This window comes from Nyctereutes procyonoides, unplaced genomic scaffold, assembly GCF_905146905.1.
Source record: "Nyctereutes procyonoides isolate TBG_1078 unplaced genomic scaffold, NYPRO_anot_genome, whole genome shotgun sequence".
Taxonomy (NCBI): Eukaryota; Metazoa; Chordata; class Mammalia; order Carnivora; family Canidae; genus Nyctereutes; species Nyctereutes procyonoides.
Genome location: NW_026575136.1, coordinates 16,695,465 through 16,713,684, shown reverse-complemented (window position 1 = coordinate 16,713,684; position 18,220 = coordinate 16,695,465). Strand labels below are relative to the sequence as shown.

The following is an 18,220-nucleotide window of genomic DNA, read 5'->3' as shown; positions in this document are numbered from 1 at the left end:
CTTCCTGCCTTAGGTGTGGGACAGCCCCAACCAAGAGCAGCCTTTTAATGAGGCTTGCTTTCTCCAAGCGAGAAAGGAAAGAAAGCTCAGGCACATATGCTGGAGCAGGAAAGTATCCCTAAAGATCAAAAACATTATTCAGGCAATAATAATAGGTACCATTTATTGAGCTAATTTTACATTCTCAATGATTTTAAAAGCATCCCTGCAAAGTGATATGATTGACCCTAGGAGTCAAGACAGGTCAAGACTAAGATCATCAGCAGGTCTATGGAGATTTGAACTCAAATCTGCTAAATTCAGAGGCCCGTGATCTTTCAGCTACTACTTGAAGGCTTCTAACCTAACCCTTAGGCCCAAAAAGCCTAGTGTAGTCAAATAAATACTCATATAAAGTGACTATTGTGGAACTATTAACACCCAAAGAATGAAGAAAGTGGTGGAGTCCAAGAGGTCCGAGTGACCCCAAGATAGGCCACTGTAGCATGAAGATTGTTTTGAGTTAAAAAGCAGCCAAACCCAGCAGATTGAGGAAGAGCTCTTTACTTCTTCCTCATTTGCCTAAATAGAATTTACAGGAAGAGAATTACACCATAGACAACCATACTATGATATAAACTAGGTATGGTAGACAGAGAAGAACCTAACAAGGCCTGTTTGGTTAAAGTCCTCTATGTCCCATTGTTTCCAAGGGGCCCAGAAAATATTTGTCTACCAAACATTTATTTCTTATCTTCCCATGAACTACATTCCTTCCTTCAAAAGAAGTTCCAGACCCTTATCCCTTCTCCTTAGTCCAGAATGACACATACACCTTATTTTGCTTGCCTTTGGGATTTCCATGTCTGTGTGGATTCCCTGTATGAACACTATTAAATTTTATTTTCTCCTGTTAATCTGCCTCATGTCAATTTGATTCTCAGTCTGGCTAGAAGGATCATGAAAGGGACAGGACATTCTTGCTCCCCAACAGAAGCACTGGCCATAATGAGACATGAAAGCTAGATTTTAGGGGGGAAATAATTTGCAAAAGTTCAGAGAGAAGGTAGGTATGACCCTTGGCAAAGTTAGAGTGGCTAAAAAAAGAAAGAAGTTTCACAGGAAAGATTCCTACCTGAACAATAACAAATATCTTCATGCATTTGAGCTGCTGTAACAACGCGTCAGGGACTAGGTGGCTTGTAAACAACAGAAACCTCCTCCTCACAGTTCCAGAGGCTGGAAGTCAGAGGTCAGGGCACCAGCATTGTCTGGGTGGGCTTTTGGGGAAATCCCTGTTCTGAGCTGCAGATTGTCAGCTTCTCCTTGCATCCTTGGGTGGCACAGAGAGAGTGAGTGAGCTAACCACCCAGGTGATTTGGTCCCAAATCACCTCCCAAAGGCTGCATCTCCAAATTTGGGAATTAGATTTCAGCATATGAATTTTAAGGAAACACACATATCCAGTCCATAATAACAAATGACATCGCTCAAGAAGAAAAAGGGGAAGCATCCTTTAAAAAGCAAACCAAAAGCAAACAAACAACAACAAACCATGCAGACAGCTCTCTAATTATCCCAGATTTTAAAAGTAATTCCTGAAATATGAAAAGAAGCACTTATAACCAAGGAAGATTAGCCAGTCCTAATGGTCCCAGAGAAACAGAGGCCAAATTGGCCTGAGGCTTAAAATGGGTGTAAGGGGGCTTTGGACCGGGGTCAGAGCAGAAGGAATGAAGGGCCTGTTGCAGGCAAATGATGTCATGGTGAAAGCTAACAGAGAAACCAGGGCAATTTACCTCCTATATTGCTTTCTCTATCAAGGAATGTGATCTTCAAACTGGGAAGGCTGGAACAAATACCGTTAGTACGAAATTGAAACATGAGGGAAGTGAGGAGGCAGGAAAACATCTGGCCGCTCAGATGCATTCAGGCGAATGGCATCCCATTTCACAGAGGCAAGTGTGGGGTACAAGCAGCCATGTTTTGGAGAACAGGAACATGCTCCATTAAAAAAAAGAAATGGGTGGATTACAGAAAGGTGAAAGTTAAAATATCCAGACCACTAATATTTCTTTACAGATATATAGAGTTTTATTACTGCAAGTATTTACATAGCCATAAAGATCTCCTTAAAACAAAGAGATGTCCAAGTATCTTTGTTAAGTTGTGATTTAAATGAAGTTGAAAAAATAAAAGAAAAGGAAAATGAAGTTGAAACACCTCAGTAGCTCAGTTGGTTGAGAATCTGACTCTTGATTTCAGGTCAGGTCATGGTCTCAAGGTCATAGGATGGAGCCCCACATCTGGCTCAGCAGGGAGCCTGCTTGAGATTCCCTCTCTCCCTTTCCCCCTCCCCTTCCTGCCAACCCTTCCTCCCACTTTCTCTCTCTCTCTCTTTCTCTAAATACATAAACTTAAAAAAATAAAAATAAAATGAAGTAAAATAGGGAAATTAATTATAAATGAACACACTTCAGCATACGAACCAATACGTCTTCTAAAGTTTTTTAATACCAAGACCTAATTACATTATTTTCCAAGTTAGAATGACTAATAATTAATATGAAAACCATAACTAGTACAGATGGCACAGGTAATACTGTACTTTTCCAAAGTAAAGAAATATATTTGATCTAAATTTTTGTGAGTCTTATTTGGTATCACAAAATAAACTTAACTGGGCAAAGAAATTGTTTAAAAATACCAGAAAAACAGACATGATGAAAAGATAGACATTGTGTGCAAATAAGGTTAAAATATTGTCACAAGCATGGAAATGTGACATCATCATTTGAATATAATAAAATGTTATAAGGCAAAGGGTTGTCAAAATACAGAAGAAGAGATATTCTGAAACAAAAGAAAAATCAAGATCATGCAGTAGTGATAACAATTTCGAACAGATACGCAAATGTCATAGGGGAAATGAACAGAACTATCTCCTGAAGCGGTGCTGACAAAAGACAGAGGTGTCTTCCAAAAATGCAAGGGACGTAGTTAATTAACTTACCACCTCCTCGAAATAAAAGTGAGAATCTCTTGGGAGAACCGAACCCCCTAAAAGACACATTTTAGAGCAGTTAATGAAATGCTTCATATTTCAGTAGCAGACTATTTTAACGGTGAGGTGACATAGGAATCCGAAGAATCTTCTGCTGTAACACTTCGTAGTTGACATTTTCCCAAACAGCCACCATGAGTCTGAGGTTCTCATGAAACTGATGTCTCCCAGCTACACGACTATCCACACTCATTGCACCAAAGAACATGAGCTCTGCTGGTTGCTCCATATTCCGGGCAGAGAACATCAGTTGGTTTTATGTGTCTTCAATCTAAAGGGCAGCAACTTCCCTCTTACATGTGTCACCCCGCGGAGCTGGCCCGTCAGGTTTCATCTGGAAAATAACCAGTTCATGGACTCCTTTGGAGGCTTTTCTGTTTTGGACAATGGTACCACATAAGTAATCTCAAACTCTTGGTTAGCGAGGAGAGCCAAATTTGGGATGAGAAATTGTTCTGGGCATTCCTTATTTTTGATCAAGCCTTTCTGAACTTCAGTTTCATGAGCAAAACTATCACACTTCCAAACATGAAACACTTCATTTACTCTGCCTCCAAATTTTGCACTCCTGAAACCAACCAATGCAGAGTCAGCTGTTCAAAGATGAATGATTTTTGTAACATTTTCTGGAAACTCATTTATCTTTTAAAAGTTTAAGGCCATAAGTATGAAACTCACAGAGTATTCCATCATATTGTCTTCCTCCCCCCACCCCACCATAGCAAAGGCGGACACATCTGAGGGTGAATGGCTATGTGGCCAGACCCATCAGGAGACTATCATGCTGGCAGCTTCAAGTGTTGAGAACGGCAGCCGGTCAGCGGTCTTTCAAGGGTCCCTCTCTTACGGTTTCCCTATTAGAAACTAGGACCTGACCAATTTTTTTAAATGTTGATATCTTTTAATATTTAAATGAGAATGATTGAAATAATTATTTGTGCCACCATGATTTTTATGAAACAAGCTTTACCAAACTAACCTTGTTTCTGTGCTTAGAAGCTATAAGGGAAGCTAATATTTTCCTGGGTTGAGATTTCAAGAAGTTACTGTCAGACTCTCGCTGTGGACAATGTGGGTAAACGTGGACTGAATGAGTTACATGAAGAAGAGTTTTCTTAACTAGTTGAATTACTGAACATAAGTGCTCTTGATAAACTCAATTCTGTCCATCTGAAAAGTAGTGCATGATGATGGAAGGGATCCTCTTCTTGCAAAAAACCCATATTTTTGGCACATTTTTATGACTCAAATGTACATATAGAAATCAGATACATGATATTTTGATGCAACTGCTTTGAAGATATTTTGACATTTGTGTAAAGCAATTTAAAGAAATTTTTCTAAAAAAAATAGAAATTTTTCTAAAGTGCCACTAATATAATTATAACCACACTGACTTCCTGCTGTTCATCTTCATCTTCCATTTCTGAGTGAATTTTAGAGGTGCAGTAAGGTCAAACCCAAGAATAGGATGAGGCTTTGAGATGTTCATGGTTCACATTTCTAGGAGATGAAAAAGCTATTTTTATATTTTGATGTGCCCATTTTGATATGACCAAATCACAGTCATCACATAAAAGTGGTTTTTCCGGACCTGATTCCCATACACTCATTTGTATCACAGATTTTGAAACTGCATAGCAATCAAAATAGGTCCCTTCAGCACACCAAGAGGAGCTTACTTGCCAGGTTGGCAGTAATTCACTGTGCTTCCAATATTGTGAAGACACAAACATAGAGGGATAGCTGGTGTGCTGGCTTTAGAGTCAATATTTGATAGATTACCACCAAGCCAGGTGGTTTCCTCTCACTTTTAAGAAATACAGGTAAAGACTGCACATTGTTTTTTGGTTGTATGCAATTGAAATAGACCTTAGGTAACCTGAGCAAGAAAGGACTTTATGGGAGGGATTCTGGGAAGTGCTTGCAATAATAGTAAAAAGAGGAGGGTGAACAGCAGGGTCTTGGAAAACCCCAGAATCAGAGCAGCTGCAGGGATGTCAGCGGAGAACCTGAACACTGCCTCTGTAGGGAAGGGCCATCATCGGAGTCAGTTCCAGCAACCACGTGTCCCTCAGCAACTCTGCCCAAGTCGCCAATTTGTCTGATGTGCCCCCCTCTGGGAAAGGGGCTGTTGGGGTCATGGCACTGTCGGCCCAGCCACATGCATGCAGGAGGGCAATTTCCCAAGGAAAATAAGAAGAGCACAATCACCAGAGCAAAGGGGCAGCCTTCTGGGAAATGAGAGAGAGAGAGAAGAGAAGGAAGAAAGGAAGGAAGGAAGGAAGGAAGGAAGGAAGGAAGGAAGGAAGGAAGGAAGGAGAAAGAAAGAAAGAAAGAAAGAAAGAAAGAAAGAAAGAAAGAAAGAAAGAAAGAAAGAAAGAAAGAAGAAATAAAGAAGGAAAAGAAAGAAAGAAAAAAAAAGAAAAGAAAGAAAGAAGGAAGGAAGGAAGGAGAAGAAAGAAAGAAAGAAAGAAAGAAAGAAGAAAACAGAAAAAAGGAAAGAAGAAAGAAGAGAAAAAAGAAAGAGAAAGAAAGAAAAAAGGAAGGAAGAAACAAAGAAAGAAGACAGAAAAGAAAGAAGAAAGAAAAAAGGAAAACAAAAAAGGAAAGAAAGAAGAAAGAAAGAAAGAAAAACAGAAAGAAAGAAACAACGAAGGAAAGAAGGAAAGAAGGAAGGAAGGAAGAAGAAAGAAGAAAGAAAGAAAGAAAAGAAAAAGAAAGAAAGAAAGAAAGAAAGAAAGAAAGAAAGAAAGAAAGAAAGAAAGAAAGAAATCCACCCAACCCAGATCCCCTGGGGACCCGACTTCAGGCAAACACTCCTCTTCATTCACAGGCTCGGCCTCGCCTGCTTCCTGCACCAGGGGCCTGGGGAGCTCCCCGGGAGCGTGGGGTCCCGCAGCAGGCAGCGCCCCTCAGTGCCTGGCCCGTCCGGGGCCTCCCGTGGCTCTGGGCCCGGGGACACCCCTGCCCTTGGGGGCTGTGGCTGCTCCCTCACCTCGCCTCCCCCCCCCCCAGCTATGCAAGCACTCCTGAGTGGGGGGCGCCTGGGGGCTCAGGGGTGGAGCACCTGCCCTCGGCCCAGGCCGTGACCCCGGGTCCCGGGATCGAGTCCTGCACCGGGTCCCCACAGGGAGCCTGCTTCTCCCTCAGCCTGGGTCTCTGCCTCTGTCTCTCTCTCATGAATAAATAAATAAAATCTTAAAAAAAAAAAATAGCTCCTGGATGAAGCTGTTGTCCCGGCAGCGTGGCAAGGGTTCCTGCCTTCCTTGCGGGGTCCTTGGCGGCCGAGCTGAGGCCCCAGGGATGGGAGGCACTCCTCGCCAGCCCTGCTTGCGGTGGGGCCCCAGGTGATGGAGGCCTTGGGGACTGTGATAAGCACCCCCCACCCCCGGGCTGTCATCTGCAGAGGGGACGGGCAGTGTCCGTGCAGTTCCAGGGGGCAGGGCCAGAGCGGGGTCAGGTCAGGGAGGCAGTGCTCCGTTCAGAGCTAGGAGCGGTGCCCCACCCCGGGGCTGTCCACACCAGAGGGGCCAAGCCGGGATCCATCTCCCGGGCACCGGCTGGACACCCACCACAGAGATCAGCGCTCCAGGCCCCCAAGCCCCCGCAGGAGCCGCGGGCTCCAATTAAGGACTTGGCAGTTTTCTTTTTCCTTTTTTTTTTTTTTTTTGAGATTTTATTTATTTATTCATGAAAGACATAGATAGACACAGAGAGAGGCAGAGACCCAGGCAGAGGGGAAGCAGGCTCCATGCAGGGACCCCGTCACAGGACTCGATCCCAGGACCCCGGGTCCCGGCCTGGGCTGAGCCCCCCGCATGCCCCCGTCTTGTTCTCCCCGCGGCTCCCATGCCCTTGTGCACCTCTGCGCGGTCCCCCTTCTGAAGCCCGGGTTGTGGGGCCGGAGTCTGGGAAGGGCTGCCCCCCACTTGGCCACCCCTGAGCCAACAGCCTTGGGGAGAGGACGGAGGAAGCCGTCCCCTCTGAGCCCTGCTGACCCCAATGCAGAAAGCAAACCCCTAACTTCTGATGCCCCCAGAGACCTGGGGGAAAAAGGCAGCGCTGCCCTTGCCTCCCAGGGGAACCCGGCCCAGCCCCGAGCCCGCGGCCCTCCGACGGCTGCAACAGGCCCGAAGCCAAACCCCATGGCCTTCTGACCCAGGGACGCCCCCCGACGCTCCACAATCCCACTGCTTCAAACAGTCCTGCTCCACAAGGGGGGAGCCCATGGGACTCAGTGTCCCCGTGGCTCCACTCGGGTTCCTGGGAAGCGGGGTCCACGCTGGCGGCGCACTTCGGCGGGAGCGAGCGCCCTTCGCCAGCACGACCCCTCGAGGAGGATCCCACCTTCCGTGCAGCTTCCCCGTGGCTTTTGCCCAGGGCTCCTCCCGTTGGCCTCCTGTCACCACCGACCCCCAGACCAGGCCGGGATCATGCTGAGAAGGGGAGGGCGCCTGACACCTGCCACGGTTTGGGGGCCCCAGGGAGCTGGACACCTGCCGACACGGACCCACCTGCAGGCGTGACTTGGAGGCTGTCCCCAGTAGGGGAGCTCTGAGGCCCTGTTCTCCAGGGCAGGGGGTGTCGCCGGTCACTGGGCGGGAAGCACAGGGCAGGAGCATGGGGCACCCTGGGGAGCACAGGGGGTTCCCTCGGGCTGGGCCCCCGGTGGGAGCAGGGAGCTACTCCCCTGCTGCAGGTTAGGGACCCAGCTCCTCCGCCCGCCCGGGCCTCTGCACGGCGGCTCACACTCTGCGGGCTGCATCCTCCCTCTGCCGCCCTCGGACCCCGGTGCCTTGGTGCCCCTCGCCCCCCCACCCGCTTCCAGAGTGCGGCGGCCACCTGGGGACCCTGCGGTCCAATAACGAGCCGAGCAGCTGCTCGGAGCCCCGGGGACTCGCAGCTGGGGGAGCGGAGTCCTGCCTGGGGTCGGGAGCACAGGGTGGGGGGGCGGCCAGATGCGGCCTAATTAGGGCCCCGCTCGGGAGGCCTCAGCAGATGGCAAGGCCCGGAGCCTCAGGAGCCAGCAGGCCTCCGTGGGGACCTGCGGTGGTTCCTCTCCGGCTGCCCCCGAGCCCTGGGGCAAGGGGGGGGCTCTGGTCTGGGGCCTGGCTTTCCCTGCCAGGAGGGGAGAGGCTCTGCTCCCCGGGCCGCACCCCGACCCTGCACCCCCTGCAGCCCGCCTCTGGGCCCTGCTGGTGCCGACTGAAGAGGACTTTCTGTGAACCGTGCACCAGAGGGGTTGGCCTGGGGACGCTCTCCCAGGTGTAGGCGACACCGTGATACCCGGAGGGCAGGACAGGTGGGGGGGGTGGCAAGGCCACCGCCTCCCGGGATGGGCCACCACCTGGCCACCTGGCCACGGGCCACCGCTGGCCGGACAGGGCCCAGCGTGTGTGGAGACAAAGGTCCTGAGGGCTCGGCCAGAGCGGGAGCGGGGCCCCGTCCCCCGAGGCCCTGTCATCAGAGAGAAGTGTGCCCCGGGCGTAGCGGGGCGGCTGGTGACGAGGGCCGCACACCTGGGAGTGCAGGAAGCAGAGCGCAGTGCCCCGGGGACACGTGGGCCTCGCGGTGGAGGGACAGACCCCGGGGGCTCCCGGAGGCCGAGGAGCCCCCCACCACCTGCCTCCGCGACCCTGGGCCCTGTTCACCGGCCCCCCAAGCACCACAGGGATTTGGAGTGTGACCCACACGTGTGCAGCCTGTGGTGGCCCCTGCGACGTGGTGGGGACGCGAAGTCACCCCGGCCCGGCGGCGCCCGGTCCCGCTGCAGCCCCGCAGCCACCGCCCTCTGCTCCCTGGGCGAAGCCCTGCGAAACACGGTCATACGGCTGAGAGAGCGGCGTCCAAATCCACGACTGGGACGGATCCCACTAACCCTCTTAGGGTGCCTTGGTGTGGGACCAAGCAGCGGGGGGGACGGGCCATGCGCACACGACATTTTCGGCCAGGGGAGGACCGGGTGGCAGCGGAGTGTCTGAGCCACCTCCGGGCCCCAGGGCTGCTGGGGGATGACACATCCTCCGCCGGTCGCGGCCGGTACCGTGGACATTAATGGCTCAGCTCCTCCAGCAGCCTCTGCTGAGGGAGGCTCCCTGGAAATCTGGGGCAACAGTGCCATCTAGCCGTCCCTGCTCCAAGGTCTTCAAAGCCAGGTTTCCCTGTCCCTGACCGGCCGGGGAAAAGGCCACCATTGTTTTAAGGTTGACCAAGCTGGGGAGATGCTCCCCAGGGACCCACCTCGGCTATCAATGAGCACGATCGGTTTGCAGCAGCTTGGAGTCGAGTTGGCTTTAGAAAAAGAGCTCAGGGGGCGCCTGGGGGGCTCAGCCGTCGAGCGGCTGCCTTCAGCCCAGGGCGTGACCCCGGGGTCCTGGGATCGAGTGCTGCATCGGGCTCCCAGCATGGACCTTGCTTCTCCCTCTGCCTTCTCCTTCTGCCTCTGCCTCTCTCTCATGAATAATAATTTTTTTTTTTTTAAGTAGCTCAGCTTTGCATTCTGGGGGGACAAGCCAGGTTTCAGTAGAATTGCATTAGCGTGGAGCAGTTCCGGACACACGATGGGGACAAGGCAGTGTCTTCAATAAACGGTGCTGGGGAGACCAGACGGCCACATGCAAAATAATGAGCCTGGACCACTTTCTCATCTGATGCCCCACACGAAAGTAAAGTCGAAATGAATAAAGAGCTTCCTGTGAGATGCAAAATTATAGAACATTTCACCCAGAAGACACTTCGGGGCTGAGCCTTTAAAAGGTAAGGAAACAGAGAAGGAGGGGGGCCCAGGGAGAAGACGACGCCGGGGGAGCTTGTGGTTGCTTCAGGCTCAAGAACCACAACAAATATCCCGCTCGCGGGATAGGAGCAACTCTTTCGCAAAGGCTACCGGAGCCGAAGATAAGAACGCGACACGGAGGAGAGCGCCCCGAGGAAGCAGATCCGCATCGCAGCGTTGGGACGGCGAGGCCCGTATTAAACACAAGGACAGATGTGGGCCTGTGTCTAGGACACAGGCAGACGCAGTGGACGCGTCGTTGATCAGCCCTCCAAAATGTCATCGAAACGGCTGGGACAGATAGTCGAGCTAGTCCCTAGACCGACGTCTCCGTAGCCTGGCCAGTCAGACGTCTCCCTCAACACGGGAACGTTGCAGATTTTAATTTGGGGAGTAGGGGTTTTCAGGTTTCGTTCCTCCAAAGGCCCTTCGGAGCTTTTTTATTTATTTTATTTTATTTTATTTTATTTTATTTTATTATTTTATTTTATTTTATTTTATTTTATTTTATTTATTTATTTATTCGTGATAGACACACACACACACACACACACACAGAGGCAGAGACCCAGGCAGAGGGAGAAGCAGGCTCCATGCCAGGCCCGACGCAGGATTCAATTCCAGGACTCCAGGGTCATGCCCTGGGCCAAAAGCAGGTGCTAAACTGCTGAGCCACCCAGGGATCCCCCCCTTCAGAACTTTGACTTCAAATGTGTCAGAGCCTCTTTCTATCCCGGGGTGAGGAACATCGTGGGGAGGCTCGGCTGCTCGGCTGCTCGGAGCTGGTAAGAAGCTTCTGGATGCGCATTTGAACTGCCCGAGGATGTGTCAAAAACAACAGACGCCCCGAACCCGAAACGATTAAATCAAAATCTCTAGTGGAAAGCCTAGGTTATGAGCAATGTTGAGGTCCCCGGAGCGACTCCAACATGCAGCCAAGATTGAGAATCCCCGGCCTCCAGCCCAAAGTTTCTTCTGGAGGTTGAGAAAACCAAGGCTCAGAAGGACACAGCGACTTGTCCAGCAACGCACACGCAAGTCATGGCAAAACCGGGACCCGTTCCCTCCTCCCCGTCCTTCCCGGTCTGCTGCAGCACACGTGTCATGCTCAGCTCTGCAGCGTGCTCGGCTTCGTGAGCCACCAGCTAGGCAGCCAGAGTGGTCGCCCCCTGCAGACACCGCCCTGAGACACAGCCATCTGGGAGCGGCCTCTAGGTATTGGCGGTGCTCTGAGCGCTGGGTAAAATCAGCATTTAGGAACCTGAAAAAAAGAGATGCTTTTACCATCTAACCAATATGGGGTGCTGCTACTTGGTGATATATTTTTCTACAACTACGGTCTTTAGATTTGCAGAAATAACCACAGAGTGGGTCAGGGGGGACCCCCAGGGACAAACTCCATTGATCACCTGATTGGTGGACCATCGTGGCACTTTGTGTCTCCAGTGTTCACTACTTTCCAAAAGTCTGGGTCCATCCTTCTCCTCACATGTGCGATCACCCTGATGAGCTCTTGAGAAGTTAGGAGGAAGGCTGACAATGTAAACTGTTGGCTTCGCAGCAGATTTCCTCAATGGGACTTCTCTGCCCTATCATTCAAGGGCCTCCGGGTCTAAGAACTAGCTCAAGTCCAGATATCGTCTTAGGGCCCACGACCTTCTACCAACCTTCACCGCACCCAGAGCTTTTCCATCCATGCAAATCAGGTAAGCCTTTAGTAGCCTGCCCATCTGTTTCAGTTTTCGAGGAATATCCGGATCACCTCGCCGATGCCATGTCCTGGTGGCCATGCTATTCTGATTTCTACTTTGGCTCTACTAACCCTTTCAGGAGCCACACCCACCCGCCTTGTCTTTGACAGTTAAATACCACCTCCTGCTCCCAGGTTCCATCACCCCCACTTAAGTCAGGGAGCCCGGGTGATGATAGCAGTCCCCACTGTCACTCCCGGTGCAGAAACAAGAGCCACCATGGAGCTTTCCACGGAGGTTGGGCCTCCCCCCCACAAATGCATCTTGCCCAAGCTTGGTGAAGGGAGTGTCCCCCGGGCCCTTCGGGGCGGACACAGTCAGGAGATGGGTGAGCTGGTGTCATATGATGAATCTGCCCCAGCACATTCCCATTTCCTGAAGGCTTCAGATCCCTTCTTCCTCCGTCTCACTGAGGACACCCAAAATAGGTCATCCTGCCCCATCCCACTTGTCCGAAATGTCTGGCCAGGACTCATTACCTTTTTTCTTCATGACAAATCAAAAACCCCAGTGATTCCAACATCCACATTTTGCTTCCAAACATCTCCCAAGCTGATTCTCAATTCTTAAAATAGAAAAAAAAAATCCTGTTAAACAAAGTGCCCCTGGTTTTACAGAAATAGCAGATCGTGAACCATGAAATGAACAACTGCGGCAACACCAGAAGTTTAGGAGAGAAAAATGACTCAGGAAATCTTAGCAGAAGATTCTCTAGGCGAGGTTTGCCGTGACCAGGAATTTACCAGCAGGGCATTGGCGTGAAGGTCCTAGGCTGAGCTTCCCTGGCCCACGTCCGAGGCTCACCCTCTTCCTTCAAGCAGAGATGCAAAAGTGGGGGTGAAGAACCTTGACCTGGTGAAGCCAAAATTGTTCCTCTACTGCTCCTTTAGCATCGGCCTGGAGGCGGTTGGTCTTTAGCATTCCCAAGGTGAAACCCCGAGGCTTTAAAGGGTGGTGGCCCTTAGCAACATGCATAGGGACTCGCATCAGGTTCCCAGCTACACCTGAGGATGACTTGATCTCCAAGCCCCTCTTTTTGGATTCTGATGTTGTGACTAACATAACGTAGGCTGTCAAAGAACCCGGTTCAGGATTCCTTTCGCACTGTGGGCACGTCTTGTCACTCCTCAGTGAAACCCGGACTTCGGCTTTCACTCTGAACAAAGCACAAAGGTCCTTCCAAAGGGCACAGGCCCTGGGAGACAGGATCCCCCTTTCCTTTCCGACTCCCTCCCTAGCTCACTGTGGTCCAGATACAGCGATTTCCCTGCCGTTCTTCAAACATGCTTAGGGCCCCCACTGGCCGTTCTCTCTGCTCTGCAGGCCCCTCCACTAGCTAGCCCTCTGACCTCCTTTAATCTTTGTGCAAATGTCACCCAAGAACGACCCCGACAACCCCATTTTCCACGGCATCCTCCATCTCCCTGTTCTGCCTTTTTTTTTAATTTTTTTTAACCACAGTACGTGTTGTTTTCTGACATACCATATACTTTATTTGGCATTGCCTGTCTCCCCCACAAGAATGAAAGCTCCATGAAGGCAGACGTGTTTTTCTCTTTCGCCACTGCTAAATCCCCGAGAGAAGCTTGGCACGTGGTAGGTGCTCAGGAAGTATTTTGATGGCAATTGAATGAGCCCGACGTGCTTGGCTCTGTGGTTAAGCCAATCACAGCTTCATAAATGGGATCCATGAAAGAGCTAGACGTGGCCGGTTTGCCTGCTTTTTCTTTCCACCAAAGTGGAACAATCTCCCAATTCAATTAGTTAGAAATCGCCTAAGCCTGATAAGGCAAACAGACACAACAATTAATATTTCTACAGAATTTCTTTTTTAAGTTCCTTAAAACATACATGGGTGGTTAAAGCAAAAGGTTTCCACTCTACCTGAGCTTGCCCTGTGCCTGTAGTTTAAAAAGTGAATCCTGTCCCACTAATAGTGATCTTCATCATTTTGTTTGGAGAAGGAGGTTTCAAGTAGAAGGGAAATCATAACTTCAATTTCTTTCACACTAGATTAATCACTTTACAAAACAGCAGGCTGTATGTAACCCCACAGATATGGAGGATGTGAGAGGAAATCCTCAAACACCTGAAATAAATAGCATCAGTTCACGACAAGAGGCCACTCTTGTCGGGCCTCATCTGAGTATTATTCCTTTTGGCCAAATGAAACTTCGGCCAATGGATTGCTTGGTTATTACAGTTTATTCTTGTGGGGTTTTTGTTGTCGTTTTTATGGGGGAAGGGGGCAGAGGGAGAGAGAGAGAAAGAGAATCCTAAGCAGACTCCACACCAAGTGCAGAGCCTGATGTGAGGCTTGATCTCACAACCCCAAGATCATGACCTGAGACAAAAATCGAGAGTCAGATGCTCAACTGACTGAGCCGTCCAGCTGGCCCCTATTATGATTCATTCTGAACCCCGGTAGCTGTCGTATATCCTAGAAATTGATCGCCAATAAGATACATTTAGGAGTTGGGGAACTCCTGGTAAAATATTCTTTTTTTTTTGATTTGTCACATACTAACCTAGCGTCTCATAGGCTTGTTGAATATGCCAAGTAGAACACTTGGAGATAATATTACAACATAAGTAGAGAGAGGGGCTCCGGGATGGCCTCCCAGATAACGTGTCCTTTGGACAAGCGCTGAACGAAGCGAGGAAGAAGCCGTGGAGATTTAGGAGGGGGAACATTCCAAGGAGAGAACATGCAAAGTCTCTCAGATGGAAATGAGTCTGACATAGCAGGACACAGAAGATTCTGCTTTCGGCCTTTCTCCTTCCTCTCCTTGGGGAGAATCCCAACCCTTCATCCCGCCCCAGGGGACAGCCTCCCCTTCTCCGGTAGATCCAAGGCCTTCCCAGCCCTTAGTTTGAATCAGACATCTCGGAGTAACTGTGCCCTGGAACTTCTGTTGCCAGAGGCCCTAAGACTAGTTCTCCCAGGTAAACAAAACCCCTTTGTCCACCCAAGGACAGGAAGCTACAGATTCTTGGCCTTTCCACACGGGTTTTCCATTGCTGACAAACCCCATAATCAAGGAGAAGGGTTGGCAAGACTCCACCTTTCCCTGAGCAGTGCCCCCTCCCACCCCACTCCACATTCCCACAACGGAGCTCAAAACATGAGAAGTAAGACAGAGCTGAGCGGCATGAAGGGCAGGCGGACGGTGTGCTCATCCTGCCCCATTTCTCACAGGCCGGATATATGTCATCATCGTGGGTGAGCTGGATTCCCCACTTCCACCCAGACCCTCCAGCAAGGGGAGTCAGCAGTGAGGAAGAGGAGGAGGGAGCCACCCCCACCAGAGCCAGGCTGGGGTTACAGTTAGGGACACGCAGTCCGGATCAGACCCTGCTCCTGGAGGGAAATCACAACATGTAGAGGAAGAAAACACCCTGGCCATGGGTTCAAAGCTCCTCCAACCTGAGTGAATGGGGCCGCAAACAGTGTGCAGGCTGCAGGCTTTGCTAAGATGGGTCCCGGTTATAGAGGTATTAATGTTCCCACTCTTGTTTTCCATTTGTCTCAGCCTCATTTCCAGCAGTTCCCATTTCCAAGCTCAGAGGCAAGATGGGCCATTCATTTGAACAGAAATGTACACAGAATGAATTGCAAGGATTATAGAAAGACATGGGGAGCCAAGGTATCGTTGACCGTCTACTGCCTGCTTGCAACCATAGTTTTCTGCTGTGAAGTCCTTATGGTAGGTGCCTTCTGCACGTCACCCCATTGAACTACCCACTCAAAAATGTGAGATAGGTCCCCATGTTGCAGATGTCCCCCTTCTGAGTTGCAGATATCCCCTTTCTGAGGCTCAGAAAGGTAGAGATACCTGCCTAAGCTCACGCAGCTAGAAAAGAACCAGAGTGAGACAGAAATGTCCATGGTTCTAGAGTCCAAGGACACTGCTCCTCCTACAACTCCATGCAAAGACACTTGGAAGAGAAATAACTTTATGCTGAATACTTGTGAATACATTAATTTTTCTAACTCACCTTCACAGAATGAGAAAACAGGGCATCAGGATTCCATTAAGTTGCTGGTAGGAGGAGTGAGAGTAGAGGGGTAAGGCATAGAAAAGATGCAAAGCCAGAAGAGAGCATTGCTGACTTCGTGTTTGTTTGCTGCGTGGCTCGAGCTAGCCTTTCTTCCCAGGGGTAAAGGGAGAGAAGCCGGCAGTAGTCATCACCTGCCTGCAGTCCAGCTTCCCACCCTGCCTGGCAACAGGCTCCTCAGATACATGAACGAAGCAGCCAGCTGCCCAAGCGATGTGGAAGGGAGGGACCCAAGAGGCCTGTCACTGAAAATCTCCCTACCCCCCTTGGCCTGACATTTCCCTTCATCTCGCAAATACAAATATAGAGGCATGGAGGGTGAACAAAACTGGCAAAGAAGACATCACCAGTCACACAGAATCAGGGTGAGAAAGAAATGAGCAGCTCACCCACAGCTTGCATGTTCATTCATTCATTCTTTCATTCATTTATTCAGATTTATTACAACAGCAAAGCTCTTGCCCTTGTGGAACTGATGTTAAAGTGAAGAATGTAGACCAGATGTCTGGTCAATAGATGAATGGATAGAGAAGATGTGGGGTACACACACACACTGGCATTTTACTCAGCCACCAGAAGGAATAAAATCTTGCCATTTGCAATGACATGGATGGAACTAAAGGGTATTATGCTAAGCAAGACAAGTCAGTAAAAGAAAGACAAATACCATATGATTTCACTTACATGGGAAATTTAAGAAACAAACAGATGAACAAAGGGGAAGGGAAAGAAAAATAAAATAAAAACAAAGAGGAAGGCAAACCATAAGAGACTCTGAACTCTAGGAAACAGAGGGTTGCTGGAGGGGAGGTGGGTGGGAGGGATGGAGTAACAGGGTGATGGGCATTAAGGAGGGCACTTAATGTAATGATCACTGGATGTTATAAGCAACTGATGAATCACTAAATTCTACCCCTGAAACTAATCATATATGTTAACTAAATTGAATTTAAATAAAAAACTCCTTAAAAAGGAAGGTAGACCATAAATGAATAAATATTCAATACTGTATTGGTATAAAGAGGTAGAGAAGAAGTTGGGAGCGGGCCTCCCCGGGATGCCTTCGAGCAGAGACCTGAGTGAAGTGATACGTACATACGAGGTTACTGCAGGGACAAGGAACATAGGTGATGTGTGCAACAAGCTGGAATGGGGGCCAGAACACCTGGATGGGAGCAAATGAGGAGATGGCAGGGTGGAAATGGTGAGAGGGAACTCGTGCTCTGTTTTTTATTTTTTTTTATTTTTAAGATCTTATTTATTTATTCATGATAGACATAGAGAGAGAGAGAGAGAGGCAGAGACACGGGCAGAGGGAGAAGCAGACTCTATGCTGGGAGCCCGATGCAGGACTCGATCCCAGGTCTCCGGGATTGCACCCTGGGCCAAAGGCAGGCGCTAAACTGCTGAGCCACCCAGGGATCCCCTCTATTTAATAAAAAGAAAAAAGAATTATTTTTATTTTAGAGCAAGTGGGGTTGGGGGGAGAGGTAGAGGAAGAGAGAGAATCTCAAGCAGATTCTCTGCCGAGTGTGGAGCCCAACACAGGGCTCGAGCCCATGACCCTGAGATCAGACCTAAGCTGAAACCAAGAGTCAGATACCTAACCAACTGTGCCACTCAGGCACCCCAAGAATGTAGAAAAGTTTTTAACATATGCTAGAAGTAACATTTACATTTTTTTTTCTATGGAGCATGACATGGGCCATCTATTGCAGTAAATATCCATTATCTCTTTGTCTCTTGGGTCCTTAGGCCTTTCAAATGCTCTTCTATGTATGCCTCGAATTATTAGAGGTAACCTGTGCATGACTTCACTACCTAAATGTTTTCACTTTAGATTGTCTTAAACAGGTAACCGGAAAACTTAGAACTTTTACAAAGTCAGGTTTATATAATCATAATGTTGCATTTCTATTGCTATTATAATGCAGAATTCTTTTATGATAGATATGCCTCTAGAATAGGGGTCTTTCACTGGGGTGAATGTTTTCCCTAACATTCTCTGATGTTCTTTGCACAAGGATGCACTTAAGTGGGCTTGGGTCACATCTCATCATCAGATCAAAGCAGTTGGCATGGCTGGAAGAAGTACCATCTGTGTGTATTCCTATGTACAGGAATAATCGTGCTCTATCATAAAGCCTTCTGTGAGAAGAATAGCACTTTGGATTTATCTTAATAGTGATGTAAAGCTGGAGAGCTGAAAAGAAAGGAACATCATTATCTCCTTTATGTTAAAAAAAACATAATTCCTTACTCTTTGCTACCATGTAGAGAAGCAGCTGCAACCTGGAGAGCCGGAGAGGTGGAAGGTGTGGATGGCATGAGCTGGAGCAAGGAGGGCAGGAGTGAGAAGTGTGGGGAAGTCTTGGGGCCAGGAAGTGTTGCCAAGGTGAGGGAAAGGGGTCTGCTGATGCCTTGTATACAGAACATATGAGAAAGATGTGATTCAAGGGTGAGAGCCTAGTTTTCATCCAGAGCGTGTTCTCAAATCATGACACCACTGACCAAATCTTACACATGTCAGAGTTTGTGTCAAATTTAGCCTTGTATCTCCAGCCCCCAGAACAGTAGATCTCAAATAGA

At 49.1% G+C, this 18,220-nt stretch overlaps 1 pseudogene; it reads right to left on the bottom strand.

Moving 5' to 3' along the window:
- Positions 1–2,816: 2,816 nt before the first annotated feature.
- On the bottom strand, positions 2,817–4,535 carry LOC129495454 (protein NipSnap homolog 3A-like; annotated as a pseudogene).
- Positions 4,536–18,220: the final 13,685 nt, after the last annotated feature.